General features: G+C 43.2%; 1 protein-coding gene across 5 annotated transcripts in view; it reads right to left on the minus strand.

Moving 5' to 3' along the window:
- The window catches only part of RERE (arginine-glutamic acid dipeptide repeats), a 168,961-nt gene that overhangs the window by 118,771 nt on the left and 26,455 nt on the right, over positions 1 to 23,735 (minus strand). For 2 of the 5 annotated variants that reach the window (XM_083876823.1, XM_083876824.1), the window contains exon 1: positions 5,558 to 7,600. The exons of 1 other annotated variant lie outside the window; for it this stretch is intronic. The gene's annotated coding sequence lies outside the window, so the exon portion shown is untranslated. Of the gene's footprint in view, positions 1 to 5,557; positions 7,601 to 7,632; positions 7,735 to 23,735 lie in introns of those variants that run through there. 2 more of the 5 variants (XM_083876820.1, XM_083876819.1) reach the window with 2 other exon arrangements.

The following is a 23,735-nucleotide window of genomic DNA, read 5'->3' on the forward strand; positions in this document are numbered from 1 at the left end:
AAATGAAGGTGATTTTCCCAAAAATGGAGCAATAGGAAAGTCCTGGCTCTGTTTTCAAGGTGAAGCTTTAAGGTTAAACACCACTAAGAGCTCTGAAACAACATGAAATGTTTAATAAGCTGCAGTCTGTAGTGGACAAGGCACCAGAGCACCATAAACTGTTCATTCAGAGCAGCCTTTGATCCATCCCTGACCAAGCAAAGTCTTTATATTCCCACAATAACAAACTGAGGTTACCACATCTCCTTGTTCTCTCAAAATGCAAACCTGTGATCCCTCAAAGCAACCAAAGACAACAAAACAAATTACATGATTTATTAGGGATCTGAGGCACTCAAGTTTTCCTTGTAAAAAAAGCTCAGCTTTGAAGACTCTTTTGACTCTGAAGTTTCCATCACTGAGAGAAAGAGGGAGAGAGAAAAGGAGGGAGAGGAGAAAAGGAGAGAAGGAGGGAGAGAAAAGGAGGGAGAGAAAAGGAGGGAGAGAAAAGGAGGGAGAGAGAAAAGGAGGGAGAGAAAAAAAGGAGGGAGAGAAAAAAAGGAGGGAGAGAAAAAAAAGGAGGGAGAGAAAAAAAGGAGGGAGAGAAAAAAAAGGAGGGAGAAGAAAAGGAGGGAGAGAAAAGGAGGGAGAGAAAAGGAGGGAGAAGAGAAGGAGGAAGAAGAGAAGGAGGGAGAGAAGAAAAGGAGGGAGAGGAGAAAAGGAGGGAGAGAGAAAGGGAGGGAGAGGAGAAAAGGAGGGAGAAAAGGAGGAGAAGGATGCCCTGTCAAGGCAGAGTTTTCTCAAACACTAACCCAATCAGGGCCTGACTCAAGAGCTGCTTTGCCAACAGCACACAGGAGAATTCACCGGGTGCCAGTTGCCCGAGCAACAACTGGGAGCTCATTAAATGCAGGAGCACTTGAGGGACCAGGGCTGTTCCTGCAGCCTCTCCCCCGAGACAACACACACAGCAAAATCACATTTATCACTCCCTGACTGCTCCTCTCATACCCTGATCCGGCCTTTGGATCAGAATCAACTTTGCTGGAAGTGACATTTCAAAACTGGTTTCAAAGTTATGTGTTGTGGGTTTTTTTGGGTGGGTTTTTTATATTATTATTATTATTATTATTATATTTTTATTATGTTGTTGTTGGGGTTTTTTTGTTTGGTTTTTTTTTTCCAAAATATGAAATAAAAAGTAACATGGAACATTTTAGGATCTAATAGTATTGATAAGAACAAGAAAAATAACTCTTAGAAGAGTATTTCCTCAAGTTCTCAGCCCAGTGAGAAACTTTTCATTATTTCCCACTAGTGCTGTGTGCATTATTATTATTATTTATTTCTCCATTGCTTCCCATTCAGGGATAACTCCACACAAGCTGCTCTGAGTTTTAAAAAACAAATTCCCATAACAATCTTTTTTTGGAGAGGGGGGCAAAAAAAAAATTAAAAAAAATCAAACCAAAACCTCCAGAAAAAACAAACACATCAAAGCAAAAAACCACAGCAAGAGTTCTAAAAAAAAAATTTATATATATATAAAAATATATAATATATATTATATATTATATGTATTGTATATATATATATATTATATATAATATATATTACATATAATTATATAATTATAATTATATAATATATATATAATTATATAATCTGATAACCTTGAGCTGCTCTAAACTCTTTAATACCAATTTTAACTACAAACCCAAGCTGGAATTCCAATTTTCAGCCATTCTGATGTTAAACACAGAGGGAAAATGAGCTCTGGCTCACATATTCTCACACAAGACACTGAAGAATATTCAATTATTAAGCAGGAACTGCCACATATATATAAAAAATCCATTCCCAGCTCTAATCTCGAAGGAATTGCTTTATTACCAGGAAATGGAAATCTGATTTTTTTGGCTCCTTTGTTGGATTTCAATAGGAAATGGAGCAAATACAGAGTGTTTTGACTGGTTGGGAGAATAAATTCTGTAGGGATTTGTTACTGTGTCAAACTTAGAGAAAAAAATAAAATAAAAGTCCCCAACGTTAAGTGGTTGAATTGTATTGACTCATCTCATGGCTCAGGCATTTCCACACTCCCTGAGCAAATCCAGGAAACTTCTCAGCAGCAGCAAAAAAAAAAAAAAATCACAACTAACAGAGTTCCCAGGTTCAGGTTAAAGAAAAACCTGTTGGGGGCAAGAAGAGAAAAATGCAGTGAAATTCCCACAGTGAGGACACAACACCTGAGGCTGCTGGAACACGCTGACTACCAGCAAAAAAATTCAGTTTTATTTAAAAAAAAAATCAGTTTTATTAAAAAAAAAAAAGAAAAAAAAAAGAAAAAAAAAGAAAAAAAAGAAAGAAAAAGAAAAATAAAATAAAGAAAAAAAAGAAAAAATAAAATAAAATAAAAATTAAAAAAAAATAAAAAGAGAAAATCTACACATCACAAATACCATCTATTATTCCACTGGTAAAACATTTATCCAATCACCAAGCCCCTCTTTTTTTCTTGGATAAACCTGACACAAATGTTTCCTTGGGAAGGCCCAGCTTGTTTTAATCATTTACATTTTTCAACACTGTTTGTTCTCACTTCCCATCCAAAGGTCACCAAACTCAAAGCACCACCCCGGGCAAACTCTGGAATAAACTCTATTTTTGTCCACTCTTCTGGAAAGAGTTTCCCTTCTGCTAAGAAAGCTGAAGTATAAAAACCAGATTTATTTTGAGATGCCTGACATTGTTTTCCATGAAATCCTCTGATGGGGTGGATTTTATGGCTCCTCTTTATTTATCTGGTAGTTTTACATCATTAAAACCTTTTTTTTTTCCAGCCTTTAGTGATAGAGAAGTTTGTCCTGTGTTCTGAAATCCTGGAGAGAATCAGCAAAACAAGGAGCAAGGCTAAGCAAGGTCCAGTTGACACGAGTGTGGGCAAATTTTTTTTTTGTTTTGTTTTCTGCAAATTAATAAAGATTTGCACATTAATCTGCCTGTCGGGGGCTGGGGATTATTCCAGACAAAGCTCTGCCCACTGCACTGAACGTTTCTATCCAGTGTTTATATCCAGCAGGTCCTGCTCTTCAGGACTGCAGTGGTTTAGAAACTCCTTCTTGTTTTATTTACCTTTAAAATGCAAAATAAAACTACTCAGTGCTCTCAGGTGTCACTTACAGAGCCTTTCAATATGTTGTATTTTCAATGTACAAAGTTCAAGCGAAAATAAAAGTTATTTTAAAGCAGGAATAGGTATCTTGGCCCAAACTTTACAGGTCACAAAAAGGAATGAAGCTGATGTTGATCAACAATAAAGTTTGTTGCTCCTGTCCCAGGCTGAGGCACCCCCAGGTTTAGAAACCCCTTTTCATTTTATTTACCTTTAAAATGCAAAATAAAACTACTCAGTGCTCTCGGGTGTCACTTACAGGGTCTGGCACTTTCAATACACAAAGTTCAAGCAAAAATAAAAGTTATTTTAAAGCAAGAATAGGTATCTTGGCCCAAAAACTACAGGTCACAAAAAGAAATAAGGCTGATGTTGTTGATCAACAATAAAGTTTGTTGCTCCTGTCCCAGGCTGATCCCACTCCCAGGTTTAGAAACCCCTTTTCATTTTATTTACCTTTAAAATGCAAACTAGAACTACTCAGTGCTCTCAGGTGTCACTTACAGAGCCTGGCACTTTCAATACACAAAATTCAAGTGAAAATAAGAGTTATTTTAAAGCAGGAATAGATATTTTGGCCCAAACATTACAGCTCACAAAAAGGAATGAAGCTGATGTTGATGACCAATAAAGTTTGTTGCTCCTGTCCCAGGCTGAGGCACCCCCAGAGCTGAGCACTGCCTCCAGCAGCACAGGCTGCACAGAATTCCTGCAGAATTCCTGCTCAATTCATGCTGAATTCCTGCCCAGAACTCCTGGAAAATGCTGCTGCTCCTGTCCAGTTCCCTCCCTGTGTGTCAACCAAGGAGCTCAGCAAATCCCTGAGCTCATCACACCCTGAGAGACAACAGCTCCTGTGCCCTGCACAATTTGGGATTTGTTTGACTGCACAATTTGGGATTTGTTTGACTGGGACCAGCAGCAGCTCCAAGCCCAGCTCCACTCAGGGTTTGGACACTCAGGGCTGGGGACACTCAGGGGCTTGGGACACTCAGGGGTCGGGGACACTCAGGGGTCGGGGACACTCAGGGGTCGGGGACACTCAGGGGCTGGGGACACTCAGGGGCTGGGGACACTCAGGGGCTGGGGACACTCAGGCCACAGAGTGACACAAACACCACCTGGGGACTTGCAGCAGCCCCAGCCCCTCCTAACCCAGAGGGGTGCACAAAAATAGGATTTTATTGCAAACTTTGCCTGGTTTGAGTCGTGGCCTTTGGATACAAAACCCACTCCTGACTCTGTCAGAGCTCAGCCCAAAGACACAGATTTCCTCCGCTTGGAAATAACTTTGAAAACAGCACAAACCTCAACTCCCTGCACATATTTCTGCTCCTATTTCTGCACCTATTTCTGCACCCTGCCTGTCTCAGCAGTCCCTGTGAGCCACAAATATCAACAAGTCACAGAAAGGCTGCTCTGCACTGTTTTCAGGCTGATCAGTGTGTGCCTTCCAATCCAACATATTCCAAATATCAGCAGAACCTCCCAACACCCCCTGGAGAAGTCCCAGAACAATTAACGTGAGCACACTGACCCAACACTCACAGCTGGCTCTGGAAATCTGTATATTGATTAAATTATATATCATTTATAAATAAATAAATAAATAGATAATACACATACATACATACATACATACATATATATATATATATAAATTAAAGAATTAAAGAATAAGCAATGTAGAAATCACTCCTGGCCACTCTGAAGCAGAAAAATGAGTAACATAAACCCCCCTGCACCCTAAAGACAAGGAAATTTAGGATTAATTCAGTGATAAACAGCTCATTTCCTTCCCCACACACAAAAAAAAATCAAACCCAGGCTCTGGCAGGGAGCTGTTAACCACCCAACAGGAGACAAAGCCTCATTTTTTATCACCTTTACACAAAATAAAAATAAGCAAAACAGGCTTGGAGAGGCACATCAAGGGACTCTCTACAACCTGTAGTAAAATTGCAGAGCCAGGGCGATGCGCTCTGACAGAACAGCTGTACACATCATTATGTTAATTAAAATTAAAGTCTCATCTGCTTAGCACACGAGCAATCCACTGAACAAAAAAAGGAAGGAACCATTTCCTCAAAGGGACATAAAAAAAATAAATAAAATCACACACAACTGGAAGAAGTTGTCTGCTCACACACTGGAGGCCAAGGCAGAAAGAAACAGAGATAGCAAAGGATTCAAGAAAAACAATCCCGGTTATTTTAAGCAAAACAAAGCACCATCAAAGTGTAAAACACACACAAAGGAAGTGCTGGGGTGGATTACGTCAGCCCTCGCCTCAATTCATAAATCCTGACCACAAAACAAGACAAACTGTGAGCTGCCTCTCTCTCTCTCTGGAATCCTGTTTAAAGCCAAAACACACAAAGTTTAGGTCTTAAAAATACTCACTGGAGCAACACTGGCTGATGCATCACTTTCAAACAGCAAACCAGGGGGGGGATGAAAAAAAAAAAATAAAATAAATTGTGTAATCCAAGTCAATTCTGTGGTGCTGCCAGATCAAATAACATTTTGAGAAGTGTTTTTCCAGAGCACAATGAGCACTAAAAACCCACCTTTCGCTGCTCACAGAGATCTTTATAAAATAGTTTAAATGTTACCGAATTACAGGGTTGGAAAAAAAAAACAAATAAAAGCTTTTAGAAATGCTGCATCAGGCATCTCAAGCCTCTTGTCTGGGTGATACTCACTGGGCACAAGGATTTTAAAAAAGCCACTCAGTGCCTGCAAGAACAACAAAAAAAAAAAAAAAAAAACTGAGAAAAAAAAATAAAAAGTGGAGTCTCTTGCATGTCTGGAACTAATTGTCTGCAGATTAACGGCTTTGCCCGTCCGTGGGGTTGGAAATCCAAGTCGCTTTAAACAGAATTCCCAGAAAAAAAAAAAAAAAAAAATTATATATATATATATATATATATAAATATCTGTGGAGCATCCCAAAGTGCACTTCTCCAGGTTAGGATCCTGCTTCGTGCCCGGCGTTAATGTGAAGTTTAAAACAACAAAAAGAGGATTTAAGTGGCCTTGTCAAGCACCATTTCCACTCTTCATTTCTCCAGTCCACAATGAAAGAGCCCCATATGGCAGGAGGGTCCGGCACTCACACAATGCCCCGGGCAGGGCGAAGCCACATGGATTAAAAATCAAATTGCAAAAACAAAAAGCAGAGCTGGTTTCTTCCTGGGGAAACAAAGTGGCCGAGCAGGTCTCTTGTCACTGTCTTAAAACACCATTAAAGAGTTTAAAAAATCAAAGTTGCAGCGCACGTTGTCCCAATTAGAGGTTCAAAGGCATTCCAGGGCAGGGAGAGCAATGAAAAAGGACTTTATTCCAGGGTAAGGAAATGTAATCCTTATCCCCTTTGCTGTTAAAAAAACTGGAATTAAACACAGCAGCCCGGTTGCCTGAATTGTTTATATTTAGAACAGGGAGGTAAAGCGTTTGTTATGGAAAAAGAAAAAAAAAACAAATCAGAAAATATAGTCCTGCAGCTTTTAGAGTGTTCTGAACTTCCCAGGGCAATAATAACAACATGCCCACGCCTCACCTACCGAGCTGAGTCAACTTTTTATGGAGAAAAAAAGAAAAAATTAAAAAAAGTTAAAAAAAAATTTAAAAAAATAATAATAAAAAAATCCTGGAGCAACCCAAAAGCGGAAAAGAGAACCAAGCCAAGCCTAGAGAGAAAAAAAAAAAGTAAAATAATAATAATAAAAAAAAATAAAAATCTGGAACAACCCAAAAAGCAGAAAAGAGAACCAAGCCAAGCCTAGAGAGAAAAAAAAAAATATAAAAAAACATAAAAACCTGGAACAACCAAAAAGTGGAAAAGAGAACCAAGCCAAGCCTAGAGAGAAAAAAAATTAATAAAAATAATAATAATAAAAAAAAATTATAAAAACCCGGAGCAATCCAAAAAGCGGAAAAGAGAACCAAGCCAAGCCTAGAGAGAAAAAAAAATAATAATAATAAAAAATAAAAACCTGGAGCAACCCAAAAAGCAGAAAAGAGAACCAATCCAAGCCTAGAGAGAAAAAAAAAATTATAAAAAAATATAAAAACCTGGAACAACCCAAAAATCAGAAAAGAGAACCAAGCCAAGCCTAGAGGGAAAAAAAAAAATAAAAATAATAAAAAAAATATATAAAAACCCGGAGCAATCCAAAAAGCGGAAAAGAGAACCAAGACAAGCCTAGAGAGGAAAAAAAAAAAATCATAAAAAATTATAAAAAAAATATAAAAAACCTGGAACAACCCAAAAATCAGAAAAGAGAACCAAGCCAAGCCTTCTTTCCTCCATCCAAACACTTCTCGCTGGGCAGGTCACAACAACCAGTCAACTCAGAGAGAGCAGAGAGAGCAGAGAGAGCAGCAATTCCTGCTGCAAATACAACTTGTAACGGCGGCAAAGAGTCCCCAAAATCCCGGGGGGGACACTGGGGACACTGAGCGGGGACACTCACCCGGAGCCGGCCCCGCTCCGGCGGGAGGAGGAGGAGGAGGAGGAGGAGGAGGAGGAGGAAAAAGAGGAGGAGGAAAAGGAGGAGGGCTCCAGGAAGGGCAGGCGCGGAGGGAGGAAAAGCGGGGCCGGCGGGCGCAGCTGCCGAACAAACAAAAGGAGGCCCCTCGGCGGAGCAGCTGCGGCCGGAGCGGCCCCGACCCGCCGCCCCCTGCCCTGGGACAGCCCAGCCCAGCCCAGCCCCGGTACCGGCCCCGCCGCCCCCTGCCCTGGGACAGCCCAGCCCAGCCCCGGTACCGGCCCCGCCGCCCCCTGCCCTGGGACAGCCCAGCCCAGCCCAGCCCCGGTACCGGCCCCGCCGCCCCCTGCTCTGGGACAGCCCAGCCCAGCCCCGGTACCGGCCCCGCCGCCCCCTGCCCTGGGACAGCCCAGCCCCGGTACCGGCCCCGGTACCGCCTCCTCCTCCTCCTCCTCCTCCTCCCCCCCGGAGCCCTGTGATGGGCGGCGGGGCTCGGTCAGTGACAAACGGCACCAGGAGGAAGGAGAGCGGTGACCACCCCGAGCATCATCAGCACCATCATCATCATCATCAGTATCAGCATCATCATCATCATCATCAGTATCAGCATTACCATCATCATCATCAGTATCAGCACCATCAGTATCACCATCAGTATCACCATCAGCATCTGACTGACTGTATATCCTAACGGGCTACAAAGAAATCCACGCATTTAAAAGTCATTATTATTATTATTATTATTATTATTATTATTATTATTATTATCTGAGTGCCTTTTTCCAGTGTATAGTGACTGACTGACTGTATATCCTAACAGGATGCAAAGAAATTCATTTAAAAATTATTATTATTATTATTATTATTATTATTATTATTATCTGAGTGCCTTTTTCCAGTATATAGTGACTGACTGAGTGTATATCCGAACGGGCTACAAAGAAATCCACGCATTTAAAAATCATTATTATTATTAATATTTTCTGGGTGCCTTTTTCCAGTGTATACTGACTGACTGTATATCCTAACGGGATGCAAAGAAATCCATGCATTTAAAAATTATTATTATTATTGAGTGTCTTTTTCCAGTGTATACTGACGAGCTGTTTTGTTAGAAATCTTCCTTTTTGTCCCCCACCCCATAAATTCATGTGCTTAGCGGGATGTGTTCATTTTAATTGTATTTAAATGGGGTTTTATATATATATATATATATATATATATATATATATATATAAAGGATGGATATTTCCTAAGGAATGGATATTTCCTAAGGAATTACTTACTATTTCCCAAGGAATTACTATTTCCTAAAGAATTACTATTCCCTAAGAAATGAATATTTGCACATCTCCACACACAAACCCCATAACTCATCTCCCAGTGTCTTGTGTTGTTCCCCAACCCCACAAACCGTGACCTTCCAGTTGTTATTCCTGAGTTAATTCCCGAGCAGAGCTCTGCTGTTTCCCCTGCAGGACTGAATGCAAAACAAGCCATCTCTGTAATAATCCATTACCTTGGGGCAAGGCACACTTTATCCCTGCCAAGCAAATCCATTTCCTAGCCGTGCACTAATATTTTACCTATAAAATAAATATGGGAGTTACGCCACCTCTGAGCTGGTTTTACAAAGCCAAGTTTAAAAAAAAAAATAAAAATAAAAAATTAGGGAAAAAAAATTATAATCATTAAGGTTCACAGACCCGGTTAATTAGAGCAACACCCTCAAGTGCTGCTGCCAACTCCATCTTTCCAGAGGCTGCTGATTATTTGCATTTCTGCATCTTCCCTCTATTTATCCACGCCAGTTTTCATACTGCAGACAAAGATTTAAGTTTGATATTTATTCTGCATTTTCTAGAAACATCTTCCCCTAAAACCACCCACTCACCCAAAATGGAGAGGTTGATTAATTCCTCACTGTGTCACTGTGATCGATACAAATTGAGGGTGCTGCACTCCTGCAATATTCATGGTCCAGCAGAGCCTGTCTTTGCCAGAGCTGGTGTAAAAAAACAAGCTTTGGGACCAAGGAGGGAGAACTCCAACCCTGCCAGAGCTGCACTTCAGGCCTTGAGTCAGCACAGTTGGCTTTATCCTCACTCCTCAATTTTCTCATCAGATGTGGCCCAGCACCTGGAACATCCTACAAGGGAACTGACTGCTCCAGAGTGTGTTTAAATCAGTGTTTACTCCTAATGGCTTCCAAAAGAGCTCTCCAGCAGGGAGGTAATTCAGGCCAGGGTTTCAGCATTTGAAAAAATAAGCCTTGTTCAAAAATATCTTATTCCTCTAGGGCAAGGTGAGCCAGGCAACCTGGGGCACAATCCCTAAAGTCAGTATACACTGGGAAAATGCACTTAGATAATAATAATGATGGTTTTTAAATGGATTTCTTTGTAGCCTGTTAGGATATACAGTCAGTCAGTCAGTATACACTGGAAAAAGGCACTCAGATAATAATAATAATAATGATTTTTAAACGTGTGAATTTCTTTGTATCCCGTTAGGACATACAGTCAGTCACTATACAGTGGAAAAATGCACTCCGATAATAATAATAATGGTTTTTAAATGCGTGGATTTCTTTGTAGACTGTTAGGATATACAGTCAGTCAGTCAGTATACACTGGAAAAAGGCACTCAGATAATAATTATAATGATTTTAAATGGATTTCTTTGTAGCCCATTAAGATATACAGTCAGTCAGTCAGTATACACTGGGAAAATGCACTCAGAAAATAATAATAATGGTTTTTAAATGTGTGGATTTCTCTGTATCCAGTTAGGATATACAGTCAATCTGTCAGTATACACTGGAAAAAGGCGCTCAGAAAATAATAATAATGATGATTTTTAAATGTGTGGATTTCCTTGTATCCCGTTAGGATGGAAGTTGTTCAAACAGAGCAGAGCTCAGCATCTGGCAGTCTGAGCACGGCAGCAGAACTGGAGACTATTCCTGAATCTCAGACACCGTCTTGCAAATCCAACACAAACCAAAGTTCCCGACTCAGCAGTGTGGGAGATGGCAGAGAAATCATCTCCATCCCATCTGTTTGTGTACAGCGTTCTGGAGATCCTTCAGTGAGCACAACAGCCACAGCCACTCAATCACCGACATCACAGACAACTCAACGTGCACTAATTGGCTTTCCTGGGAGATATGGAGATCTGCCCCCATTTCAGAGACTAAAATTAAAAAAAAAAACATGCACAGAGTACAACAGCCTCAAGCTCCATTTTGCAATAGGGAATTTTTTTATCTTGTCTTTTGAAAATGGACTATAAAAGATCTTTTCTTGGTCATGAAATGCACCTTTGCGAGCCACAGAGTTATGAACTTACAACAGAATTTCTTTTTTGTGTCCCTCCTGAAAGCTGGATGGCTGAAAAACAGGGGGGGGAAATGTGAGTTATATATTCACAAAGCCCTTGCAAAAATCTACTTGACATGGGTCAGGAAAATACACTGGAAAAAGGAGAAATGGGCAGGGGTGGAATTACTGCCCAGAGACTTTCCCTGCACTCTGTAGGGTTTGGTCTGGTGTGTGCATCTGGTGCTGCACAATGAAACAAAGCTCGACTCCACCACCTGCAAAATCCATCCCAGCTTTCCTTGGCAGGCTCCATTTATCAAAACAAGCCTGTCATGTCGAGTACCATTAAGAGATAATGAACTGAGACAAGGGATGCAGTTACAAGCAAAGCACTCCGTGTGCTACGGGCCCCCAGCACACAGCCAAGGGAGCTGATGTTTACTATAAACATCATAATTAAATAGAACACCTAGCTGAAGAAACATTAAGGTCGTGGCAATAAACAACAAGAAGCTGGAAATCTGAAGAGATAAGGCTTTGACTCGCTGTCAGTAATCCCTGACGCTGTGCACATCCAGCCCTGCACAAATTCCTATTCTCGCAGCTTAAAAAAAAATCTGGGAAAAAGCACCTGTTAACTCACAGCTTTGGGCTTTCAGCGCTTCCCCCGAATGCTGTAACACTTTGTAGCCTGTACCCACGCACTTCAGCTCATGAAAGATTGAGCACTGAGAAGTGACAGACAGCGTATCTTCAAAGGGCTGGAAAAATGTGCTGCTTTTCCAGACACGCGACTCGTAACAAACGCGAATAATTCATAAACTTCGCACCAGCCCGACGCCATTGGAAGAATATTAAACGCAGGCGCGCAAATTGGAGGAATATTAAATGGAGATGTAATCCCTCCAAGACACAAGGCCTATCAATCAGCAGCATTTCCCCACTTCTGACAGAAGTGCACACACACACAAAACATTCCCGCCCTCTGGAAAAACCTCCAGAGGAGCAATTCCGGCTCTCCCAGGTACCCAAACACAAATTGGAACACAAACTCACCATAAACAGCCTTAATGAGATTATACAGATTAAATGGGTGCACTGAGGTGGTTTTTTTTGCAGGACAAAGAGGTGCCACAAGCACTTGGAGCAGCTCCCTCTGATTCCTCCACGCAGTCGGTTTTTAAAGCAGGTTGGAGAACTCTGGTGCCTCAAAGAACCCTTAAACTCCTCTTAAAAACACACAGAGACATGACAAGTGTTTCCTAAAAGCCAATCCAACACAATTTCCCAGCTCAGGCAAGCAGGGAGTTTAACACCAACCCCCTGCTAAGCTGGACCTGATTTTAAACCCTGTTTTCAGAGTTCCACTTAAATCAAGCTCTCCCCTTGTGCAGGAGGGGAAGAAGAAGGGAGTAAGTTCATGGAGAACAAACTTACAGCTTAATGTTGTCCCAACAGTGTTTTCCTTGTGTGTGTGTGTTTGTCATCAGTGCTCATCACAACTTCCCCAGTCTCTGTCAGCACTGTAACCCCAGCCAAAAACCCTCCAGGAAAACAAAAACCTGACACAGAGGCAGCTTATACTGAAAAATGAGCTGGAGAATTTCCGGGGGCCCACCTGGAGATGTGTGAGCAGAGCAGAGAGATCCGTGCAGGAAAGGTCACCTCGCTGTGCTCCCAGCAGTGTCTGTAACTCTGATTATTTGCACTCTGCACATCAAAGCAGCCCGGCTCTATCTAAACACAAAACCTTTGCTCAGGTGAGAGGTGAGGCTGTTCCTGTGTAAATAAGGAGCTGTTTTCTTGGCACAGACAGCGAGAGGAACCGATACCCGGCTCCTGACAGGACAGTTAATGCTGGCTACACACAGAATGTTCTCAAGTCGTGTCTGTGCTTGCAGAGCTGTGAGCAGCCACAGGAAACCTGCTCTGAGCTGCACAGCCCCAACCTCTGCTCCACGGTTACACCAGGGGGTTTCTCCACGCTGCTGAGAGAGGAAACCCGAGGCAGGGGGGTTTGCGTCCCTCCTGAAAGCTGGATGGCTGAAAAACGGGGGGAAATGCGAGTTATGTGTTCATAAAGCCCATCAAGACCAGGCAAAAATCTATTTCGACGTGGGTCAGGGAAATAGGAGGAAAGAGGAGACTTTGCGTGGAAATTCTGTGAATGGAACCACTGCCCAGAGACCTCTCCCTGCACTTTGTGGGGTTTGGTGTCCTGCCCAAACACAACCCAAAGGCCTTTTGGGGCTGCAATCCCGGCCTGGGGAGGCTGCAGACCTTGCACAGCTCAGCACCACAGTCCCCTCTGCTGCACCACCTTTGGGGCTGCAATCCCAGCCTGGGGAGGCTGCAGACCCTGCACAGCTCAGCACCACAGTCCCCTCTGCTGCACCACCTTTGGGGCTGCAATCCCAGCCTGGGGAGGCTGCAGATCCTGCACAGAGCAGCTCAACACCACAGTCCCCTCTGCTGCACCACCTTTGGGGCTGCAATCCCAGCCTGGGGAGGCTGCCGACTCTGCACACAGCTCAGCACCACAGTCCCTTCTGCTGCAGCACCTTTGGGGCTGCAATCCCGGCCTGGGGAGGCTGCAGACCCTGCACAGCTCAGCACCACAGTCCCTTCTGCTGCACCACCTTTACACACACAGCACTTCTCACAAACCACCGTGCCAAGGGTTATTTTCATTTACAGTATTTCAATTTACAGTGTAATTGCTGCAATTGGGATGAGCCATTTCCTTGCCTCTCTCAAACCCCCAAAAGGAACCTGTAGCTTTTACAGACTTTAAAAGGCTTGGCTTTTTCTGCTGGGTAAGATTTTGCTTTGTTGGGGTGAGGTTTCCCCTGTTAAACCCAATTACCAAACACCAACCCAAATACCAACACTATCACACATTTTATGGCTCAAGAGCTGTGACTCCTTCCCTGGCCTTACCTGGTGCTCAGGAGACTCCAGGTGACTCTGGCCAAGCCCTGAGTCCTCCCAGGTCGCTGTTAAACCCCAGCAGCACATCAGCCCTGTGAGCACAGAACACTCTGAGGAACTTCAGCCTCTTCCTAACGACCCCTGGGCTCAAGAATTGCAGGCAATGCCCTTCTGTAACTGTCACCAGCAACTGCCACCAACTGTCCCTGTGCCACCCTGGGGGGTCACAGCTCTGAGCAAACCCAGCTGAGCACATCAAGGATCTCAGGCAATGCACAAACACAAAGACTCTCAAAGAAATAGAATCCAGATCATTGCCAACACCTGTGTCCTCACTGCTCGTTAGTACAATTAGGAGTAAAAGCTGCCTCTGATCTCTCTCAGCCTTTGTGACACAGCCCAGAAATGCCACTGGAACAGGCAGAGAATCCCTGAGAATGGGGACAGGGACTCCAAGGATACAGGGGGTGTTTAATCCCTCTCTGTGTGTGCTCAGGAGAAATCCCCTGGGCTGCTCCTGCACAGCAGCCTGGATTCATGCTGCATTTCTGTCACAGTGGGGATGAAACAGCAACGCTGGCTCCCCCAGGGAGCTGTGAAGATGAAGGCAATTCACATCCCAACACATGAGAAAAGCAGGGGTTTGCAGGAAGGCCTGCCTTAGGGAGTGTTGGGGAAAACAAACAAACCAAAAATACCAGAAAAACCCCAAACAACCAACCATGACCCAACAAGAAAGAGCTCAGCCCTGTCAGAGTTCAATCCCAGGTGCCCAGACAATAAAATGAGTGTTCCCAGCAGTGCCAGCCCAGCCCCTGCTCCCTGCTGGCCCCTCCTGAACTGTGCCAGGACAGAAACTCCAGACCCCAAACCCTCCTGAACAGCCAACTCTGCTGGGACAGAAACCCCAAACTCTCCTGAACACTCAACTGTGCCAGGACAGAAACCCCGACCCCAAACCCTCCTGAACACCCAACTCTGCTGGGACAGAAATCCCAGACCCCAAATGCTCCTGAAAACCTGACCCTAAACCCTCCTCAAACCCTCCTGAACAGCCAACTCTGCCAGGATAGAAACCCCAAACCTTCCTGAAACCCTGACCCCAAAACCTCCTGAACACCCAACTCTGCCAGGACAGAAATCCCAGACCCCAAACCCTCCTGAACATCCAACTGCTAGGACAGAAATCCCAGACCCCAAATCCTCCTGAAAACCTGACTCCAAATCCTCCTGAACACCCAACTCTGCTGGGACAGAAATCCCTGAGCCCAGACCCCTGTGGCCAAGGAGAAGCAAACCTGAGGCATAAAAAAGGATTAAAACCCAATTTAAAGGGGACACAGCAGGGTTAAACCCCAATTTTAGGGCAATAATCTAAAAGAGCTGCACTTCAAAGAGGACAAAATTCAGCCACAAGTACAGGATGTTTCTTCTGGGAAAACAGAAGAGGGGGGAAAAAGAAATAATTTTTCTTTTTCTGGTATTTCTCCTCTGGTTTGTTTCCTCTTCTCTGTAGGGACCAACACTTGAGAATTCAAAAGTGTTTTTGTAAAAAAATCCCTGCCCTGGGAAACTCCAGATTACAGAATGGCAAACTGTAAGCCAAGAATATTAAAACAAAATCCAGTGTCTGTGCCAGGTTTTGTGGTACTCACGGCAAGACACCAACCTGTTCAGCAGCTTCTTGAATTTAACACAAAGGAATGCACACAACTCATTTCAGAGGGTATTATCTTACACAGAAAAAAAAAAAAAAAAAAAAAGAAAAAAAAAATCCAAATATTTGTCAAAAAAAAAGTCATTTCAAAGGAAAAATTTACATATAACAAATGGATTAAAACAAACAAGAAGCTCTTTGTTCTCAGATGAATATTAAAAAAAAATAAAAAAGGAAACAAAAATTCTCAATAGTTAAATGTGTGTGGGAGGAGTGGAGCCAAAGGAGGCAAAAGCATCTTTTTCAGCTCTATCAAAGCAGCTGTAAAACAATGAGGAGTTTTGCCTCTTCTTCCCTCCAGTTTAAAACTAAAAAGCAACTCTGGGAATGGAAAACTTGATACCTCCATCAAGAGCCTGTGGAATGTTTAAAGTGCTCTGACATAAAATGTGCTCGTGGTGCTGCTGGAGGAAATGACTCCCAAATGCTTCCCCTGCAATCTTCCCTTGCAGACAGATCATTCACCAGGGGATTTGCTCTGCAAAGAAACTGAACTAACAGAGATGTAAAATTTGCAATGGATTTCCAGCCTTTTATTGAGATCACAGATGGGATGGGAACTCTGTGGCTGCAGGTTTTGGAGCAGTAATTTCAAATAATTCAGTGATTCGCTCGCACGTTCAAAGGCCTCTGAAAATTCAATAGATTTTTATTTTTTTTTTTCTTCAAGTGACAACAAGCACAGGATGTGACCTTACCTATAATAACCTCTCTCCCCCCGTCCAGACAGGGAGATAAGCTCTAAAAACAGGAAGTTTCTACTGTAATCTTGAAAAAAAAAACAACATCACCAGTCTGAAACCACACAAGTCCAGTTCAGTTACAGCAGGAAGGAACTTCCCAAAGTCACAAAAAGGACAAGACACTCAGTGGATGGAACTAATTCAGGCATTGCTCCACCTCTCCAGAATCCCCCCCAAAACAGGGAATAATGTGAATATTCTCACTTTATCCCCCTTCTCTTCCTTTCCAAGAGTAAGCAAACAAGACAGCTCCACTCCCACAGGAGGCATTATTATTTTAGCAGCTTGCTGGACTCGTTTTTGATTTGTTTTTTTTTTCTCCAGCAGACAGGGATTTACTGCTTCACACAGCACTCAGCCTGCAGCCACCTACACAGGAACTCTGAGTCAACTGAAAAGGAAGCAGCAGATTTTTTTTGATAGCTGCTATCAACCAATTAACAGCAAAAAAAAAAATAAAAAAAAATAAAAAAAAATTAAAAAAAAGCTTTTCAAAATGAGCTTCACGACGTTGCTCAGGCTGGAGATGAGGAGGTGGAAACAGTTACACCAACTTAGCAAAAACACACTCAGAAAGCAAAAGGATCCTGCTGTATATTTTAATATAAATCAGCTTCACGCTGCTTGTCAACACAATTCACGTTCTCCTGTCAGTGTTGAACATAAAACAACAGAATTGCACTGAAGGCTTAAAAAATCCCATTCTCCTGGCTTGTGTTCTGACTCTGAACTCCCTTCAAATTCTCAAGTAAAACACACAATGGTCTTTAACTCCATTCCTGTTGGTTCTGTGTGTGCTGCAGCTACTACTGGAATGTTTAAATTCAGTGTTTTTAGCAGGGCTAAAACCTGCAATACATCAGTTTTTTCCCTTTACACGGTTCCTTCAGTGGCCTGTTAAAGAATTTGACATAAAAAGCATCCCAGGTGTTCCTATTTAGCTTCTTGTGATATGGAGATAAAACAGCAAAAAAAAAAAAACCTTCAGATGCTTCACCCCTGCCAGGATTAGGCAGCCAAATAATTCCAATCCCTTCAGTCAGGATGTGTGAGAGGATTCTGTGGAATTTCCCTGGAAGTCTTTGCAGGAAGCTGTAAAACATTCTGTAAAACAAGAATCCCATTCCCTGCCACTCTGAGCCTGTCCCAGGATTAAATAATTAAACCTGGGATGAAATAACTCCTGCAGATCCCAAACCCAGCCCTGAGACACACAGAGGGCCAACCCCATAAAACAAAAATCCATTTAAAGGAGGTCCCAACACCTCCTGCATGGAATTCCCAGGATAACAAACACTCCTGGGCCAGAGGATGGAGCTTCAGGGGATGGGAGGTGCAGGAGCATCAGTGGAGGGCAGGGAGAGGGAACTCTGCAGAGCTGAGATATTCTACAAATACAGGGATTTATTGCAAGGGTTGTGGGTAAAAAGGGCTTTGCCTTCAGCCACAGCCTGGGCTGGAGGGAACCCCAAAGAGAGAGGGAGGGTAAGAGAGCTAAGAGAGGTAAGAAGAGTGCAGGGCTCAGTGAGTGAGGCCCTTGTTCCAATCCATTCCATCTCCTTTTGTGTTGAATATTCTAATTTACAGTGACCAACCGGCGCCAGATACAAACCCTACAGACTTTGCCTGCAGCCCATGAGAACTGCTCTATCACCACATCATCCTGTATTCTAAACTCTAAAGAGACTTTTCTTATCCACCTTTTCCCTGATGCCTTGGCAGGGTGGAGAGGGGCTGCACCCTTGGGGCCTTTTGTTTTCTGTCCTTCCACCCATCTCCAGCTCATCCCCGTCTTCCTGCCTGCCATGATCACATCTCAGAGCTGGATTTCATTTCTATTGCACTCACAGCTTTTACATCTCCAGCATTTCTCACCAGACAATCACATCCACCAGCCCTTCCTGTCCCACCTTTCCCCCCAGTGAGGCACATTCCCCATGTCACAAAAGCTTTAAATCCAACACAGACACAGCCAAGGCCCCTTAGAGGGAAAAGGGTTCCCAGCTGTGCCCAGGCTGTGTTGCCATCTAGTGTCAGCCTCCCAAGCAGGGAAACAAACCCCAAAAATCAGCTGTAAAATCAACCCAAGAGCCCGGAGCTGGTAACTGGAAAGTGAGTTTTCATTGCTCTTGGCAGCACTGAGGGAAATCCCACAAAGCTCAGCAGGAATTCCCGGGGATTCCTCACTGTGCCCGGCTTCCTCCAGCTCCCAGTGCCCCCTTCACCTGAGCCATGGACTGGGGACCACAAAACAGGTGTGGAAAGGGACCAGGAACCATGGGGGGCAAAAAAACAGGGCACAAAAACCCCAGAGGACAGGAAAACCCACAGAGGGGGCAAAAAAACCCCAGAGGGCACAAAAACCCATAGAGGGAGCATAAAAACCCATAGAGGGGGCACAAAAACCCAGAGGTGGGACACAGACATCTAGAAGGGGATACAGACACCCAGGGGGGCACAAAAACCCCAGAGGGGCACAAAAACCCATAGAGGGGGCACAAAAACCCATAGAGGGGACACAGGAACCCAAAGAGGGGACACAGACACCCAGGGGGACACAAAAACCCCAAAAGGAGCACAAAAACCCAAGGAGGGGGCACAGACACCCAGAAGGGGCACAAAAACCCAAGAGGGAACACACAGACACTCAAAGGTGGGACACAGACACCCAGAAGGGGACACACAGACACCCAAAAGTGGGACACAGACACCCAAAAGTGGGACACAGACACCCAAAAGGGGCACAAAAACCCCACAGGGGACTCAAGACACTCAGAGGGGGGACACAGACCCAGAAGGGGCACAAAAACCCAGAAGGGGACACAGGAACCCCAGAGGGAACTCAGACACCCAAAGTGGAGACACAGACACCCCAGAGGTGGGGCACAGACCCAGAAAGGGGCACAAAACCCCAAAGGTGGGACACAGACAGACCCCAAAGTGCCATTCCCAGAGCAAACCAGGAGCACTTTCCCAGTCCTGGGTGCTGCTCCCTCCCTCTCTGGGTTGGGAGAGGTGAGTGACAGCAACTGCTCAATTCTCAGGCTGATGTTTTATCAGAAATGAGTGTACGTGTCACATCATGAGCTCATTAACAATCCATTCCTCAGATTTGTGTTAAAGCCTGGCAACTTCCTCCTGAAATGAGCTCTGCTCTTTAGCTCTGAATGTGCTGGGGTGGCACATCAAGAGGTAAAAACATAATTTCCAGGTTACACTTTGTTCCAGTTCCGTAGAATCGTTATTGAGCAGCCACAGAACACACTCCAGGTTATTAATTTTGTTCTTTATTACCTTCAGCCATCAGGTTTCAGGAGGAAAACCCTGAAATCACTTATTTGCTGTGGCACATCTGTGTTGTGTTTACATGCAGGTAAACACACAGTGTCCTTTCCTTTCCTTTCTCAGGGAAATCTCCCTTTTGGGGTCCCACAACCAGCCAGGAAAGTGCATTTGAAATGGATCTGAAACAAGCAGAGCTGGCTGGACAAATGAGGTCAAGAACAAGGCTGACAATGGGCTCAGACTCAGTTCTTGGAATGAAAAGACAAAAAGTCCCTTTCATGGCTCGCACTACAAAGAAAGCCATCATTAGACCTCATTTCTGTCACTTCACACAAAGGCTGGAGATACAGACAAGTGGCTGTTTAAAGGAAAAGCCTTTGAAATCAAATGGCTCCCGAGAATATCCCTCACCCAGGGCAGATGGAAACTTTCCTCCTTCCCTTCCTGAGCCCTGCTGAAGGTGGGAAATGTTTTCCTCATTAGTTCCACACCTGGCCTGGCCTCATTGCTTTCTTTGTGGTTGCTTTTGTTTTTTTAAATAACCTTTAAGCCATCTCTCTGCTGTTGATTAAACCATTTTCATCCTTCAATGAGTTTGATTCCTATTAGTTCAGAACTGCAGAGAAGACATTGATTTTTTTTTTTTTACTGCGCTCAGGATCAAGAGAAGTAACAGCTTTTCCAATTAAACAACTGCTCGCCACGTTAAATAGAAAAATATGTCCCCGGCAATAATGTGCAAACACCCAGAGCACTCTGCAGTGCCAACAACAGGCTTATAATAACTTTAACCTTTAACTCAGGAAAAGGAAAAACTCCTTGAATGAATTACAGCCAGTTCAGCCCTGGTTAACTCTGCTGATAAAGAAGCTGGAGCACTGAGAGGATCAAGAATTGCAGATAATTCATCTTGCAGCTCACAATTCCCATCAAATCACAACCAGAGATGGTCCAGGGGCTGCTGTTTCTCCTCTCAAATGAAGCTTTTACACCAAACAAATCCATGCACTGTAAATCAAATATTTCATCCCACGCCCTGCAGCCATTTCCACGTTTAATAACTGACATGGGAGACAAGTTTTAATCTCCATCAGGCTGAAACAATTACTGTCCCCATAACCACTCCAGTCACAGGTAAAAAATATGAGGTTTCTATTACCCAATTGCATATTCAGGGGGAAACAGTTACATATTTTTTTTTCCAGAGGAAAAAGACAAAGTACCACCATCAGTGGAACAAAAAAAAAGGGGAGCCCAAATAATCACAATCCCCAGTTTTTAATGTGCCAGAAGAGCCAGGAACTCAGGGTTTACTTTTAAGGTAGAAAATAAATGGAACAGCTCTGCCAAAAAGCAGCAAAGAGACAGGAGATTTGAACATGGCACTTGCAGATGGAAATATTCTCTGGCCAAAAACTAAAAACTCCAGCTTTAAACTTTTTTTTTTTTTTTTTTTTTTTGGCATTAAGGAAACAATTACCAGGCTTAGAGGAAAAAAAAATCTATTAAAGATCTACCTGAATTCAAGACCTCAGCACCATCAGCACCTGCTGGAGGATTTTCAGTGCACAGGAAATTCCCTCTCGAGGAGGTTTTTGGGGCAGGGTCACAAAAATGGGAAATGAAAAGAGAAGATGAAAGTGGCACCTGGACAGTTACAGCCAACAGGAAAAAAAAAAAATTTAAAAAACACCAAAAAACCCCGTGTGAAATCTCACTGTGCTGGAATTTGTCCATTATTACATGTTTTACTACCAGTTATTACTGGCTGCTAGAAAAGGGATATTAAAAATCACAGCAGGTCAAGACACTGCTTCTTTCTCTATTAATACATCGAGGCAAAAAAAAATGCAGTGATTCACCTCCTGTCCGAGAAAGGCAAAAAATGCCATCAAGGCTGAACCATTCATCCTTTTATTTATGCTCTGTAAAAACCTCCAAAGATAGTTAAACATCCAAATTATTTAAATCAGCAGGAGAACACAGTGAGGATGTCAGAGCTCACAGTGCAGGAATCCCCCACCAGAGCTGAATAATTAAACAGCATCTTGCAGAAAAACTCTCCAGGCCAAACTAATATTCAGGTTTTCACTAAAGTGTGTTTGGGGAGGAGGGAGGCAGAGGGATTTTTTTTATTGGTTTTTTTTTTTTTTCAGCAGAACATCCTGAGTGGCTGTTGAGGAGGGGAAGGAGACGCTGCCTTGGTTCAGAGCACCCTCTAGAGCCAAATCCTCATCCCTGACACAACTCCTGTCCCCTGCTCCCTGCAGGGCTCTGAAATCACCAATATTTTACTTTTAGACATCGGGACACTCAGCAGAGCTTTACCCACGTCAGGGAATAAATATATTTTCTAAATTTACACCTGGTGTGAATTTATCTCTGCTCTCCCTGAAGCCCCACCCCTGTGCTGATAACAAAATTAGACACCACCTCTGATTAAAGCACAAAGCCATTAAAAATAAGCCATTATTTCTCACCTGGAGGAGAATTAACCACCTCACCCTGAATAAAGACTGAGCTTTGTTTTCCACATGCACCTTTCACTGAAGTGAATGTGAATAAAGAAGCTGCTGTTTCCCAGATTTTTTTTTTTTATATCAGATCCGGTGTGGATTGCAGGAGCAATCCTTGGAGTTTTTAATTATTATTTGTAAGGGAAAGGTTTTAAGGCATAGGATTTCTCAGTTAATTAAAATCCACTTAGTTATCAAACTGTGACTAAAAGACTCTTTTCAGCCTCAAATGAGGGTAAGTGTAAATGTATCAAGTTCTCACTCCCTGATTGTGAACTTTGTGCTTAAAGCAGGTTCAGGGAAAAGATTTCAGCGACACAAGGAAGGAGCTGTGCAGAGCTCTCATCAGGAAATATTGATTAATTCAATTATTAGGGGTTCATTTCTTCCAAATCCCAGCCTTTCAGGAGGAGAGGGACCAGAGAAAAGCAGCCTGAAGGATTTAATGATATTTTTTTGGTTTTATCCCCCAAATTAGGCAGAGCCAGGAGGACACAGCACAAGTTACACAACGGGAGCTGTGCAGGCAATCCTGGAATAAAAGGGAAATGTTTTTCCTTCTCTCCTTCCTCTCTCCTTCCTTCATCATCTTCACTCTCAGGGCCACAAGTTCCAGCCCAAAGAGGCAGGGGACACACACAAAGTCAATTCTGGAGCTTCACTCCCACACCTCAGAGCAGAAATTGTCCTGTGTTTCAGCAAATCTACGATTTTCCTTCTCATCTGCCCTGACAGGGACACTCATCCTCCATCTGAGGGGATTCTGAGACATTCCCTTAAAGGAAATCCTGGGGAAAATGAGGGGTTTTAAATAAAAGTGATTTTTTTTAAAATATATATTTAAACGAGTTCGACGTAAAGCCAAAGAGGCGGGAGAAAACAATTTGTCTCTTCAACACAAAGCGACTGCCAGGAAAATAAAGATCTGGAAAAGGTCAGAAAAATTCTTGGCAGCACGAAGAGGAGGAAACAGTGATGGATAACAAAAAGGATACAGCACTTCCATCACAAACTGCCTTCCCCAGAGATATTTGCTACAACACAATCACAGCTTTTAAGGCCAAAATTAAGTGTTACAGCCACCCAAGATTTCCTGCTCCCAGAATCTGCATTTCTGTAACACTCAGTGCAAGAAGCAAAGTGGAGTTTAAAGCTCAAACCTTCTTACAAGTTTATTTACCTTAGAAAATCAACAAATAATTGAGAACAGGAGCTAAAAACAGCATCTATTGAAAGCCTTTGATAGCTCCAGACCTCAATACAGACTCAGAAAGGATCAATAGTGCAGCCCCTGTTTTGGAAAAACCCATTTTTCTGTAAACCCAGCCCTGCCCTGACTCTGACCACGAACAAACTGCATCACAAAAATCACCTCAATTCCACTGACACATCAATAATCTCGGTGGCTCTCACATCTTTTGCTAAGGAGCATTTCTTCAGTCCTCATTTCCCTTTCACTTGACCAAAAATAGAAAGATTAAGGTTAAGCCATTTACAGAAAAACGCAAACTTTATTACGGGTTATTTTTAACCAGCTACATCTGAACTTCAAACCATTCCCAGAAATTCTGCC

Source organism: Zosterops lateralis, assembly GCF_965231275.1.
Source record: "Zosterops lateralis genome assembly, chromosome: 22".
In the NCBI taxonomy this organism is placed as follows: Eukaryota; Metazoa; Chordata; class Aves; order Passeriformes; family Zosteropidae; genus Zosterops; species Zosterops lateralis.